Source organism: Priapulus caudatus, unplaced genomic scaffold (genome assembly GCF_000485595.1).
Source record: "Priapulus caudatus unplaced genomic scaffold, Priapulus_caudatus-5.0.1 Scaffold1522, whole genome shotgun sequence".
In the NCBI taxonomy this organism is placed as follows: Eukaryota; Metazoa; Priapulida; class Priapulimorpha; order Priapulimorphida; family Priapulidae; genus Priapulus; species Priapulus caudatus.
The window spans coordinates 26357-42011 of record NW_014578583.1 but is presented as its reverse complement, the minus strand read 5'-3'; the positions used below and the strand labels follow the sequence as shown (position 1 = coordinate 42011).

The following is a 15655-nucleotide window of genomic DNA, read 5'->3' as shown; positions in this document are numbered from 1 at the left end:
CCCTCTTACCGGCTAAACATATTACCGTAATCAGCATTTACCGTACAGCCAATATGCTGAAGTTTTCTTTTACTCGTATATATTATTTTTCTTCTTCATGTAGCTGTCTCGTGTTCTTGTATGGTATCACTCAAGAGCAAGCTTCTAATCTTTTTCTTTTTTTCTTTTAACTGCTCAACACTTACTTAAATCACTTTACTATTGTATATAATATGCCTGAAGTTTTTTTGTTTTTTTTGTATATATTTTTTCTTTATGGATGTATTTCAATGTTTTGTACGTAAACAATGTAATCACTAAGAAATTTTGCGGATTCGTGCGTATATATTTGCTATAGTTGTATAGTATAGTATGTACAATGTTATGTTGGGGACCACAAATGGAACTAAGTTGTGTTAGCACCGCTTTTTTGTGTTTTCATTCTCGATAATTTCTAGCTGCAATTTTTTTGTTTATTTTATGCTGTTATCAATCGTAATGGTATGCTTTAAGGTAATTATCGAAATAAACTAAATCAAAAAAAAATCAAATACTGAGAGGGTAATGCATCTGTCACTGACCCATCTGTATAGTATGGTGACCCTACTTGTACGACATCGTGGCTCCATCTTCTGGAATTTTTTTTTACGCTTTTAGCATTGTTGATAGGGATTGCGTACTCGCCATGAATTATGTTGAGTTGCATCGTGGCGCACAGCGCGACGGTAGACTACACGTAGAACGGTAGACGGTAGACGGTAGACGGTATAGCTACAAGCGAAGCTAGTGAGTCACGTGAACGGATGTTCGCGGGACGGTAGCGCACACCTGTTATTTTACACCGATTGAGCTGTTAAGTTTAACGTTGACGGACGTGTTTCGCAAGAATAAAGAGAAAGTCGTTTTACAGACATCGACCCCGTCCCATCGATGTCGTTGTCATTAGAGATGGAAACAAAGCTGAATTTTGATGCATTTCCATCGACCATTAGTCATTACCGCAAAGCGCTCAGTTCTAATTTTCTTACTATTGATACAGAGGTAAGATAGGCAAAACAATATGTACACAAATACAGCCAAATTGGCACATGTTGTGCAGTTTCCATGGTTTCAAAGTGTCCCTGTCTTGGCTCTCACGCGGGGCATTGTTCTGAGCCGTAGCCGAGGCACGCAGCGCCTCGCCTATAGCTGCAAAGGGGCGAAGCGCCGAGGCAGCTCGTGTCTTAAAAACGTCTTTTTACAAAGAATTCAATTCCACACCATAATCGCACAAATAAATCAAACTAAAATATACACTAATTGTTCGGGGAAATAGCATGGGGTGGGAGGTGTCCGTGGGTGATTGTCCGGTGCTCAAAAACAATTTTTTGACAAATGTATCTACCTATTTTACCCACACGATGGCGCTGCAGTAGATGATCTGACGTCACACTTTAGTGCTTTCGTGCGGCAAATGTGGTTATGTTTATATCTGCATTTGCCGCTACATAAACCTGTGCTTGTTGTATTTACAACCTTATTTCAATTTACTCGTTTGACCGCTCAATAACTTCGATAATATGTTGATGAGCGGAACATAATGTACACTAGATCTTGGCGCCTGCTCGTAGTGTACCGGTACTGCTAGTTCCACTTGAAACTGTAAGTCTTATGTGATCAGGAATAACAAGTCGTTTTCAGTGTTGATTGTATCGTGACATCTCCCTCTTTTTGAGATTGTCTGTTACTCAACTAAATGTAGAACATTTTTAAAAACATCTAAAAATCTAATAATATATAATCTTATACAACCGTTTCTTTTTTCCTGGTCACGCAATACTTCACTATGCATTAGCACATTAAAATTTTCACAAAGCACTGGTTACTTTAACCACACTACTTCCTACCAATAATCATTTATCAATATCATTATCCCGAAAACGCAACGGCTTGCGCACTACCTGACCGCTTCTCCGTGGACCGGGTGAATGTTTATGTGATTCCACACCCATTTCGTGTGCGTTATCTTCTGGAGTCTCAGTTCGTTCACCAGAAGATGGCACTGTCTCTAACATTGGTGTAGAATATTTTATTTTTTATTTACAATCAATTTATGCAACTTCCAATCTATTCAAGACCTCTGAAATCACTTACTAACGTTTACAATTTGCCGCCCACTCTGTTGTTTCCGGTCCGTGTGCAAAACTATTCAGAAAACTTCGAGGACTTGCAATCTATTCACTACACTTTCCGAACCAGCCAACTACAAACCAAACTTCAAATCAATTCATTCTAAAAGTGCCCGGATGCTTTGCACCCTGCGGGAAAGATGTGTTTGTTTACAACTGTAGACTACAGTGTAGTGACAGTGTTGCCCAAGGAGCTATATTATTAATATTATACATGTGTTATAATAATATAGCTCCATGGTGTTGCCAAGCACCCCGTTCTACTTCTACCACCGACCACAGATTATAGCGAGTAGAATAAATAAGTTCTACTCGCTAATCTGTGTCTAGACTTTTCACACAATGATGAGTAAACCCCCATTATCTATAGCTCTATAGTAACTAGAGCTACATTATCTAGTGACTATATATAGTCACTGTCGTAGTGACTAAGTCTAGTGATTGGAGTACTACCATTAGCAATACTAGCAGTCTACGGAGTCTACGCAGTCTAGTAGTCCTATGTATGTATGTATGACTGGGAACCTTTAGATCGGCATTTCCCTGCAAAGAATATTTAAAAAAAAAAAAGGGAAAATTCATTTCGTGTCCCCTTATAGATTTGTGAGTGCAGCTGATCTAGCTCCCCAAAGTATCTCCAGGTACTGTTTAGTAGCTGAACTATAGTAATATTACCAATACGGCTGCTGCCAACCCTAAACCCCAGGAGAGTTTTCAAAAGCTCCTCCTGCATGTCATGTGAGGTTTCTGTTGGCTCCAAACCTGTTCTACGTTTAATCATATTAAAACTTTTTCTATGGTTTTTATATCCAGGACATGCATTTTAGTAAAAAGTGCTCCAGGGCCTCCAACTCTTCTCTCCTCAAATTAAACATTTATCTTCGCCTCCCCAGTGTCTAGTTCGTTTATTCAATGGCAAGCACTCCGTTCTGCATTTAAATAGCAGGCTACTCCCAAGACTATTATCATAAAAGGACTTTTACTTTAGCAGGCGTCTTTTTTTCTTTATACAATCTTAGCGAACTCTTGTTTTCTATCCCTTTTTTCCACAAGACTGGTAGTACCACTCTGTTTAATTGCTGCTTCCAGTCTTGTACATCCACTTCTTATAAAATATGCAGAGCAACGCTCTCAGAGTGCTCGTCCCCGTATAGTAGCGGTCTACTGTGCATACAGGCACTTCAGCTTAGTGTCTTAGTGATGGATGGGAATCCGTACGGACTTATGATCGTATGCCAAATCCATTCTTTTCTGTGCGTATGGGTTCTACATTCATATCAAATTCCGAGCCGCCCTACATGGAATAGTGTCCATTATGGGGCTTATCCGGGAGGACTGTAATGCTAGGAGGCATATAGACGATAATGTCATTAAGGCTCATTGATGTGTTACACACTTCAGCGTCCAGAGCGTGGTTAAATCAAATGCTGGCTCAGGTAGCGTTGTATCCCATACAGATTGTTAAATAAGGTTAACCTTTTTTTTTGCGTTCTTCTCGGATCGTTCAAAAAGGTTTGTGGCCATTCCCAATCTCCCTCTTATACTCTCCAGTCCCACATAAGGGCCCGCTTTTAACTCCCTTTCCCAGCTTGGTTTTGGAGTCCTGTCTAAGTGCTGTAGGCGTGGGACGTTCCTTTTTTAACTTTAAATACTAGGGCTTACATTTTATACGTCAGGTGCAGACTGCAAGGTGCTTCCAAAGCTCCCTACCCACCGCAATAAGCTATGAATACTATAATTGAGAATCATGATTTGGGATTTTCTCTTTTCTCCAAAAACGGCATGTCAAAATTTTCATGCAAAGTCTGCGGCATCATCGTCGGAACAATACTTGTGACACTTTGACTCTCTATTTTCTGCTAGCCCAAAACCACATATCCCGTTATAACATCCCGGAAAGCCTATGTTTCCTGCCAATGGCATATACTTTGCATTTGTACGAGCGCTAGTAGCTATTCATTGATAAACAATGGCCGAACAGGATGTTGTATGCAGAAAGGCAACCTGCTTCAGACCTACCTTTAGATGCTATTTGTTTGAGCAAATCCGATTTTCAATACTAGTCCTAGAACTTATCTTTGATTTAGTTGTTCTTTATGTACATATACTCACTATGCTTTAACGAAGCCAATTGACCGCACACGCTTATTCTTCTTTGCTGTAGTTCGCCTGGTATTAATTTATTGCTATCCAGCGCCAGGTCATAACTTTTTTGAAGTCCAAAGGAATGCAAGGTATAATGGTTTTCTTACATTTTTCGCCCTGCTGAATGCATTGGGTTATTATACCAATATTATTTCGCCCCGTGCGCAGCGATCGCGTCCTTAAACACCATTCTGGTAATCTCTCGCCAAAATACTGAGTTTTTCTGAACATTTTTTTCCAGTCGATTTTCTAATAATTCCCCATAAATAGAGTGAGGCCCGGGCGTGTGTTTTGATTTGTTTGTAACGTCACAGCTTGTTCTGATGGTTTTTGATGCCGATCACGGAGATGCTGGGCTACATTACGCTATTAGTCTGCACCGAGTTTTAATCAGCATCTCCGCATTGCCAGGAGAAAGCTTCCATAGTGGCATCTTGTTGCAGATAAGCAAATGACGTTGGGTATGATGACTGCGCTGATGGTTAGCTAAATGAAGGCGTAGTTCTGCATCGCATGAGGCGGCCGCTGGCAGCACTACATGGAGGCCTTGTGTATAAGTAGCTGCGCCTTCTAATGTGTAAACGCAGAACATGTAGAGCATGACTGCTACATTTAGTTATTGCGTCGTTTCTATGCTGCGCACCGCCAGGGACTCAGGAACCGCCGACTGAGACAGTAAGGTGGCCATTGATCACCATATCGGCTCGATGTTGGTCAGGAGTGGGGCAAATGCAGCTGGTAAGGTGCATCTGCACTTTTCAGCTCCCTGTGCAAAGCCAAGCAGCGTGTGAATGTTTTCGGATTATACCTTAACCCCGTTCCTTGTGTTAGTAGCATGTATTCGTGGACAGCGAACGCATGCAGACATGCGGAAAGATGCACCGCCCGGCGGGGTTGGGTCGGGCGGGGGCGGCGTTCTTAGGAGGAATTGCGTGAGGCGTAACTATATCTGAACAATCCGGATTGATATTGTTCTAGGGTTAGAACAGAATTCCATACCTTCCTGAAGAGCTTGTGCTAAAGGAACGTTGTCTAGTGAGCAGCTTGGAGCAATTTATCTAGATTTACCGAGTTGCCGAATACTTCCAAATACAAATACAGGACATCTATGCTTGCCCGATTTATGTTACTCTTTGTGTCTCGTGTGTTTCCTCCTGCGTTCGCGTGCCGAGGTATAGTAGCGTGACTTGTCGATTTTAAGTTCCAACAACATGCACGCAGTCATTGGGAAATTTTGGGCCCTTGTGAGGGGGTGGGAGGCGGTCTTAACAAAATCGTTGTGCGGGCGCAACGAATCTCCACGACGCAGGGTGTTTTGTCGTAGCTCAAACTCACATATTGTATGCCAAGATAAAAGACAAGCGAATTGCGTAGCACATGCGTTGCTGTTTGATCGAGAGGCGGCGATGAACGCGCATGGTTCGCGGGAATCGGCAACGCGGCAGCGAGCGGGAGTAGAAGTATTGAAGCGCGTGTCTGCAGGGAGACCGTGGCGCGTCAAATTGGAGGCCATGGTGCACGTCTCAAGCAGCGGTCAGCGCTGGTGCTGTACTTTCCGAAGATACAATGGATTATAATAGTGGACTCGATATTGTCGGTAATTTTGGAGTATTATAAAACAGTAACGTAAAATCGCGCGGAGTGTGATGCTCCAATTAGGCTGAATAAAAACGATTAGAATCTTAATATCAACGAGAGAGAGAGAGTTACAATGCTACTGATAGGGGGCACATTCTGTCCACGCACTGACCTCCTGCAGTTCTGCACTGTCTCTCTCATACATAAACATGGTTCACAGGCAGCTACTACTTCTAGACGATCTGCAGGCCGATATTCCCGCGAAGCGCAAACTGCGCTGGCGGAGCAGCGCACTTTTATCTGGAATCGCCTGCAGCTGTTTTAGAACACTGTTCGACAGTGCCGCTTTGGAAGGGATAAAGCACTAATAATTCGGTCAATTGAGGAGTTGTAGCGATTTTTCCACTAACCTTTCGATCTATGCACGTAGGGTCGAGAATGAAATACAGAATGCTCGTTAATTGCTCGTTCTTGGCTGGTCGGCGCATTTCTTTTCCTCTAGAAAAGCGAGTTTGCATTTTCTTCCGTTTCATCGGCTCGTGAAATTGACATCCTCGTACATAGCGCGTCCCATAGATGGCGCGACCGAGGCCGCTGTACGCGCATTTTCAAGGTATTTTTTTCACACAAGGATCGGCCGATTGAGGCTTAGACTGCGTACGCAGTGGAGATTCGCACACGTCTGCACTAGACTATAATGTGTTAGTGTAGCGAAAGATAGCTTGGCCGAGTTAAGGTCCGAACCCAGTCTACTTGCAATCGTTTTGACGTGCGCTTCAACTTAGCCGTATGCATCTTAGTACGCCCCGATGGTCTGATTGTTTCCGATGATTGGACGTAAATATTTCGAGGCATGTAATATATAGCAGAGCAGAGTGCGATAATAGCATAGGCCTCTGCATAGAGTCATATAGCATATGAGCATATCTTTGTTTCGTATATTATACATAGCCATCGATGCTGCATCGCCATCGATTATAGCTCATGCCAACACGTTGTAGTGCATGGCAGATGTATAGGTCTCTGTGAGCGAGTCCCAATTAGACTAGAACATTTAATTCTTTCCATCGTTGAGACAACCTTGTTGTTACATAAATGTTGTTGTTGACAGTTGCCGCATTGCCGTTGAACGATAAGACGTTGATGGCACAGACAGGTTGATAGGCATAACATGGCTTTGCATTATACTGATCTTGTTCGTAGCCTGCCATATCATTTGTTGTCGTTTCACGTAACTGTGGTACTACATAAAATTTCTTGAGGTATTTTTCTAGCACATGTTGACAAGAAACAACATTCCATACGGCAAGCACATGTGTAAGCCTTGTAGTTGTGTGTTAGAGCAAAATTGTAATTAGTATAGTGCCGCTATGTGCTAAAAGCGTTCGCTTTTACGTGGCTGCAATATGCTTTACGTTATAGTCTCGACATTGCGTTGAGCTTTCGATAGTAACATCGCAAGCAATTTCAATTATAGGAATTTCATATGTCAGCGAACATCTAAAGTTCTGGCGGCGAGCAAATCCAAATTGGCATAGTCAGGTTGAGGTTGAAAGCATTCGTTTGATTCTCGTACGTGCATGAATAAAGGCTAGGGCTTTTCCATATTTAAAACATAATTTCCCAATTCGTAGGTTTCTATGCAATCAGCGGGAAACGCGTACCATGTTCTGCGAATTAACCCCAATTAACCGCCATCAAGCACAACAATTCTCCTCAGCGCAAATAATCACAATTCATGTAAGCGCAGTAAAGCTACCGAATTTTTTAGCATGATTTGTTTAAATATTAAGGTTCCTGCCAAATAGAATGCGACTTGTATTATTTAACGTTTCCCAGAAAAAAAAATCTGTCCTCGTGCTAATTTTAGCAGTGAATATATATGACATTTATATATATATATCATATATATGTATATAAATCTTATATATAATTGTCAAGGTAATGAAATGATCTATTCAGATATGCACATAACTGAATTTGTCAAATTCCCTAAGATTAGTAAGAAAGCAAAGTACACCGCACGCCTGCCCTGTGCACAAACAACATGAATAAGAGAGTCCTCATATTCATGTTATTCATGTTCTCTCTTATTCATGTTCATATTCTCTCTTATTCATGTTGTTTGTGCACAGAGCAGGCGTGCGGTGTACTTGTGTTTGCAGATGAGGCATTGAACGGCATTTACGGGTAATTAGCGGCAATATAGGCGAAATAGAGTAGAGAAACATTAAGACTTTAATTGGTAGTAAATACATTCGTGTTTATTTACCTTTTTTTTTTTATTGAGACGTTTCCAAGTGCCTGTGCTGCTGCTGGTGTTGCGATGGCCTTGCTCGCCCGCGTCACACGCCATATTTTACACGTCGTACGACATCGTGGCTCCATCTCTTTGTGTTTTTAAAAATCTTTTTATAGTTATTGGCGCGTCCCGCTACTGCTGCTGCGATGGCTTGCTCGCCCGCGTACACACATGTTTCCACTTCGTACTAGGTGTCGCTATATAAAATATATTGACCCTACTTGATATTGACCCTAGTATGATATGTACATACATGAGTGTCGAAATGATGGTAAAGTGTACCTTAATCACTTTGCCTGCAGCAGGCCTATACTGAAGTTTTTTTCTTGTATCTATTTTTCTTCATGTTGTATATGCAGCTGCTTTGTACTGTATCACTCAAAATTACCATTTTAACTGCCCAACACTATTGCACTTTTCAATACGTTTTATCTATACAAATGGTGATGTGTGCGAAATATGTTATGTTTGTATGTGGAATAATGGTGTACGAACCGAGTGTCGAATGATGTGCTAAAAGGGTACTATATCTGTACAAATTTGATGAAAGTTTTTTTTTGTGTATTAGTTTTTCTGCGTGTTGTTCTGCATGCTTTGTTACTGTATTCACTGCAGGAAACATCATTTCTACGCGCTAAACATTTTACCGTAATCAGTTTACCTGTACAGAAATGCTGAAGTTTTTTTTCTCGTTTATATTTTTCTTCATGTATCTGTCTCTGTTTTGTATTGTATCACTCAGAAAGCTTCTATTTTTTCTTTTTTTCTTTTTAACTGCTCAACACTTACCTTAATCACTTTACTTGTTATAATATGCTGAAGTTTTTTTGTTTTTTTGTATATATTTTTTCTTTATGCTGTATTTCAATGTTTTGTACTGTAACAATGTATCACTAAGAAATTTTGGGGATCGTGGGTATATATTTGTCTATATTTTATAGTATAGTATGCTACAATGTTATGTTGGACCACAATGGAAATAAGTGTGTTAGCCACGCTTTTTTGTGTTTCATCCTCCGATAATTTCTAGCATGCATTTTTTTGTTTATTTATCGCTGTTAATGGTAATGATGCTTTAGTAATATCGAAATAAATAAATCAAAAAAAAATCAAATACTTATAGGGTCACTGATCTGTCACTGACCCATCTGTATATAGGGACCCTCTTCGTACGACACTCGTGCTCCATCTTCTGGAAGTTTTTTTTTAGCTTTTTAGCATTGTTGATAGGGATTGCGTCTCGCAATAAGTTATGTTGAGTGCATCGTGCTGCACAGCGCGACGGTAGACTACAACTGTAGACGGTAGACGGTAGACGGTAGACGGTAGCTACAAGCGAAGCTAGTGAGTCCGTGAACGGATGTTCGCGGGACGGTAGCGCACACCTGTTATTTTACACCGATTGAGCTGTTAAGTTTAACGTGGACGGACGTGTTTCGCAAGAATAAAGAGAAAGTCGTTTTACAGACATCGACCCCGTCCCATCGATGTCGTTGTCATTAGAGATGGAAACAAAGCTGATTTTGATGCATTTCCATCGCCATTAGTCATTACCGCAAGCGCTCAGTTGCTAATTTTCTTACTATTGATACAGAGGTAAGATAGGCAAAACAATATGTACACAATATACAGCCAAATTGGCACATGTTGTGCAGTTTCCATTGGTTTTCAAAGTGTCCCTGTCTTGGCTCTCACGCGGGGCATTTGTTCTGAGCCGTAGTCCGAGGCACGCACGCCTCCGCCTATAGCTGCAAAGGGGCGAAGCGCCGAGGCAGCCTCGTGTCTTAAAAACGTCTTTTTACAAAGAATTCAATTCCACACCATAATCGCACAAATAAATCAAACTAAAATATACACTAATTGTTCGGGAAATAGCATGGGGTGGGAGGTGTCCGGGGTGATTTGTCGGTGCTCAAAAACAATTTTTTGACAAATGTATTACCTATTTACCCAAACGATGGCGCTGCAGTAGATGATCTGACGTCAACACTTTAGTGCTTTCGTGCGGCAAATGTGGTTATGTTTATATCTGCATTTGCCGCTACATGAAACCTGGTGCTTGTTGTATTTACAAGCCGCTTATTTCAATTTACTCGTTTGACCGCTCAATAACTTCGATAATATGTTGATGAGCGGAACATAATGTACACTAGATCTTGGCGCCTGCTCGTAGTGTACCGGTACTGCTAGTTCCACTTGAAACTGTAAGTCTTATGCCATGGGTGCAAATCCACTTTAGGCACCTGACCTTACTCCTTAGGCTTAGGTATCACGAAGTGATGCACAGATTTTCTGTGTATCATCAACTGATGCACAGACTTTCCGTATATTAAGGAATGATGCAAAAACCCTAACCAGGGCTCGAATTAACCAACGGCGCCGTCGGTGCCCCTATCAATCGCCGTACTGCTCCTGAAAATCCAACCCGACCGACGGCAGTGACCTGCCTTAATTGCCCTTTTCTGTAATTGCCGTCGGTGCCTCTGGCTAGACTGGTTCGCGGCCGCAATGTTTGTCGCAGAGCGTGTACATTGTCTAGCAGAGCTTGAGGCCGGATACAGTCTACCCTTCGGAAAAAACAATAACCGTAAACGTGGCTTGCTGCCAACCGCTGCCAGTAGACGATCGATAAATCGTGCGCCTGTGTATGCCCGTGGTAGAACACGAATATTTAAATGCTGCACGTGGACTCGGCCCGCACGCGATTTAAAGCGCGGAAACGACGCTCGCGCAAGAATGGCCAGCTGTGATCTGTATGGTGTGTAGCTTGCTAAGTGCAGTAAATTTAGAGAAATTTTAGTAGAATTCATATGATGACACAAAGTTTTCCATAACAATGGTCTGGGTTAGGGTTAGGGTTAGGGTTTGGGCTAGTGAAAGTTAGGTCAGGGCTAGTGGTTTTCCTCGGTTACTAGCCCGATGGTCTAGTGAAATAAAAAGTTAACGTTGAACCCTGTTACTGTACTTCCATTAGCAGAGGTTGATGTATTAATTTGTTATAAGTTTTCCTTTATTTTACAAAAGTGCCTTGGTGCCCTTCTCAAATTGTGAGAGTTGCCTTGATGCCTTTTAAAATTGCCTCGGTGCCCATCCATTTTAGAGAAAATTCAAGGCAATTTCTCACATGCCCCAAAAAAATTGCCTTGCCCCTCTCGTCACTTAATTCGAGGCCTGACCCTAACCCTAACCCTAACCCTAACCCTAACCAGTAACCCTAACCCTAACCAGTAACCCTAACCTAACCCTAACCCTAACCTTAACACACTTTGTGATACCTAGCTAAGGGTATACTTTATGACTTAGGGTTAGGGTTAGGGTTTTTGGAATTTTGCATCATTCCTTTATATACGGAGTCTGTGCATCAGTTGATGATACACAGAAATCTGTGCATCACATCGTGATACCTAAGGTGCCTAAAGTGGATTTGCGCTTTTGTAACTTTGCACATTATAAAATAGTAGTTGATATTTTAGTCTATCCTATTAATCCAGGTGGCCATCTTGCATTATCAAACTCTTCAACAAGTGTGATAACAGCACATGATACATTGATACATTGCGTTAGATATCATTATGGCTCTAATACTATAGCCCGTTCGTCTAGACTCCTATCCTTGTTATGAGGAACCTAGTTCTCCTCCTCTAGTCTGATCTGAATTCGCCCAACTCCATTGCTTCCGCTATCTGTATACATTTACGTTCATTATTCATATATTTTATCCTGATCCAATATTTAATTTTACTTTTTGCCTCTCTCTCTTCAAAAGTTGACCATCCCATCTCCCCTCTAATACTCTCCAGTCCCACATAAGAGGGTGCCCCTTGTAACTCCCTTCCCAGCTGGTTTTGAGTCCTGTCTAGTGCTTGGAGCGTGGACGTTCCTTTTTTAACTTTAAATACTAGGGCTTCATTTGTATACGTCAGTGCAGGCACTGCAAGTGCTTTCCAAAGCTCCCTACCCACCCAATATCTATTGAAACTATAATTGAGAATCATGATTTGGGATTTCTTTTCTCCAAAAACCATTCCAAAATTTTCTGCAAAGTCTGCGGCAATGCTCAACATACTTTCCATTTTACTCCTATTTTCTGCTAGCCAAACCACATCATCCGCGTATAACATCCCCGGAAAGCTATTTCCTCCAATGCATAATACATTTGCATTTGTTACGAGCCTAGTAGATAATTCATTGATAAACAATGCGAACAGGATTGGTGATAAAAGGCAACCCTGCTTCAGACCTACTTTAGATGCTATTCAATCCGATTCAAACAGTCCTAAACTTATCTTTGATTTATTGTTCTTGTACATATACTCCACTAGCTTAACGAACCAATTACCCACACCTATTCTTCTTTCTTAGTTCCCTTATTAATTTATTGCTATCCACCCAGTCATAAGCTTTTTTGAAGTCCAAGAATGCAAGGTATAATGGTTTTCTTACATGTTTCGCCTGCTGAATGCATTGGGTTATTATAAATATATTATCCCCCGTGCGCCGATCCGTCCTAAAACCATTCTGTAACTCCCCCAAAATATTAGTTTTCTAACATTTTTTCCAGTCGATCTCTAATAATTCCCATAAATAGAGTGACGCGTGTGGTTTTTTGTTTGTAACGTCACAGGACTGTTCCTTGGTTTTTGATCCATCACGGGAATGCGGGCTACATACGCTATAGGTGCTGCCACCAGTTTATCAGCTCTCAGCATTGCCAGGAGAAAGCTTCCATAGTGCATTGTTGCATAAGCAAATGAGTTGGGTATGAAACGCGCTGATGGTTAGCTAAATGAGGCGTGTTCTGCATCGCACCGCTGGGCACACTACAAGTTGTATAATATCCCTTCTAATTTAAACGCAGAACATGTAGAGCATACTCTGCTACATTATTATTCGTGGTTTCTATTCTGCGCACGATAGACCAGGAACCCCGACTACGACCAGTATGTGGCACAACATATCAATGCCATGTTGTAATGGCGAAATCAGGCCTGGTAAGGTCATCGCACTTTTCATCTCCTGGTGCAAGCCAAGCAGCTGTGAATGTTTGATATACTTAACCCCTTCCTTGGTGTTAGTAGCATGTAGTCTGACACGAACGCATGCAGACATGCGGAAAGATGCCACCGCGTTTGTTAGGGAGGAATGCGTGGAGGCGTACTTGATATCTGAACAATCCGATTATATTTTTCTATAACATATGTCATACTTCCTGAATACGTGTGCAAACGTTGTCTATACACTTGAGCAATTTTTATCTAAATTACCGAGTTGCCGAATACTCCAAAACAAATACACATCTGATCATCTACGCATTTATCTAGCTTTGTGTCTCTGTGTTCCTCTGCGTCTGCCCAGTATAAGCGTGACTGTCATTTTAGTTCCAACAACATCACGCATTCATGATTGCGCCTTTTGAGCGGTTAGCTCTTAACAAAACCTGTTTCCGCGCAACGGAATCCCAACGCAGTTGTCGTTAGCCAAACGCAAATATTTATCCAAGATAAAAGACAAGATTGCGTAGCACAGCGTTGCTGTTGATCGAGAGCGCGCGGATGAGACGCGCAGTTCCGCGGGATATGCGCACGCGACCGCGGGGATGTAGAAGTATGAAGCGCTGTCTGCAGTGGAGACGTGCGCCAAATTGGAGGCCTGGTGCACGTCTCCACAGCGGTCAGCGGATGGTCTGTACTTTTAGAAGATGACAATGATTATATATGGACGATATTGTCGGAATTTGAGATTATAAAACAGTAACAAAAATCGCCGAGTGATGCTCCAGATTAGCTGAATAAAAACGATTAGAATTTAATATCAACAAAACAATTACAATGCTACTATACTACCATTCTGTCCACCACTGACCTCCTCAGTTCTCACTGTTCTCTCTCTACATGTACACATGGTTCACCAGTCACTACTTCTAGACGATCTGCAGCCGGATATCCGCGCGAAGCGCAAACTGCGCTGCGGAGCGGCACTTTTTATCGGATTCGCTGCCCTGTTTAGAACACTGTTTCGACAGTGCCCTTTGGGAAGGGGATAAAGCACTATAATCGGTCAATTGAGGAGTTGTAGCGATTCCACAAGCCTTTCGACTATGCACGTAGGTCGAGAATAAATACAAATGCTCGTAATTGCTCGTTTGCTGGTCGGCGCATTTGCTTTTCCTCTAGAAAAGCGAGTTTGCATTTCTTCCGTTTCACGCCGTGAAATTATTCTCGTACATATGGCGTCCCATAGATGGCGCGACGAGGCCCTGTACGAGGCATTTTCAAGGTATTTTTCCACACAAGGATCGGCCATTGAGCTTAGACTGCTACGCAGTGGAGAGTTCCACACGCTGCACTAACTATAAGTTTAGTGTAGCGAAAGATACTTGGCCGAGTTAAGGTCCGAACCAGTCTACTTGCAATCGTGACGTGCGCTTCAACTTACCGTATCCATCTTAGTACCCCCGATGGTCTGATGTTTCCGATGATGACGTAATAGTTCGAGCATGTATATATAGCAGAGCAGAGTGCATAATAGCATAGCCCTCTGCATAGAGCATAGAGCATAGAGCATATCTTGTTTCGAATTCATACATAGCCATCGATCTTGCATCCATCGATATATCATGCCACACTGTTGTAGTGCATGCAAGTGTAAGGTTCTTCCATGTGAGGAGTCCAAAGCTAGAAACATTTAATTCTTTCCATAGTTGAGACAACCTTGTTGTTACATAATGTTGTTGTTGACAGTTGCCATTGCCGTTGAACGATAGACGTTATGACCAGGACAGGTGATAGCATAACATGGTGTTCATTATACTGTCTTGTCGGTCCTGCATATCATGTGTGTCGTTTCACGTAACTGTGTACTACATAAAATTCTGAGGTATTTCTACATGTTGACAAAGAAAACAACCTTCATACGGCACACATGTGTAAGCCTTGTATTGTGTGTTAGAGCAAATAATTGTAATTAGTATAGTGCCGCTAGTGCTAAAGCGTTCGCTTTTACAGTGGCTGCAATATGCTTACGTTATAGTCTCGACCAATTGCTTTGACTTTCGATAGTAACATCGCAAGCAATATCCAATATAGAATTTCATATGTCAGCGAATTCTATTCTTCGCACAAATCCAAATTGGCATTAGTCAGTTGAGGTTGAAAGCATTCTGTTGATTTCTCGTACGTGCATGAATAAAGGCTAGGGCTTTTCATATTTAAAACATAATTTCCCAAATTCGGTAGGTTTATGCAATTCAGCGGAAAACGCGTACATGTTCTGCGAATTAACCCCCAATAACCGCCAATAAGCCACAACAATTCTCCGCGCAATATCACAATTCATTAAGGCAGTATAACTACCAATTTTTTAGATGATTTGTTTAAATATTAAGGTTTCCTGCAAATAAATGCGACTGTATTATTTACGTTTCCCAGATCTTCCCTTCGTCTAATTTTAGCAGTGAATATATATGACATTATATATATATATC

General features: G+C 41.7%; 1 protein-coding gene across 1 annotated transcript in view; it reads left to right on the top strand.

Annotated features, from left to right (window-relative positions):
* The first annotated feature begins 10258 nt into the window (after window positions 1-10258).
* Window positions 10259-15655, top strand: part of LOC106816893 — a 13543-nt gene continuing 8146 nt past the window's right edge. Inside the window, exons 1-2 of the mRNA XM_014821537.1 lie at window positions 10259-10376; window positions 11664-11731. The gene's annotated coding sequence lies outside the window, so the exon portion shown is untranslated. The remainder of the gene's footprint in view (window positions 10377-11663; window positions 11732-15655) is intronic.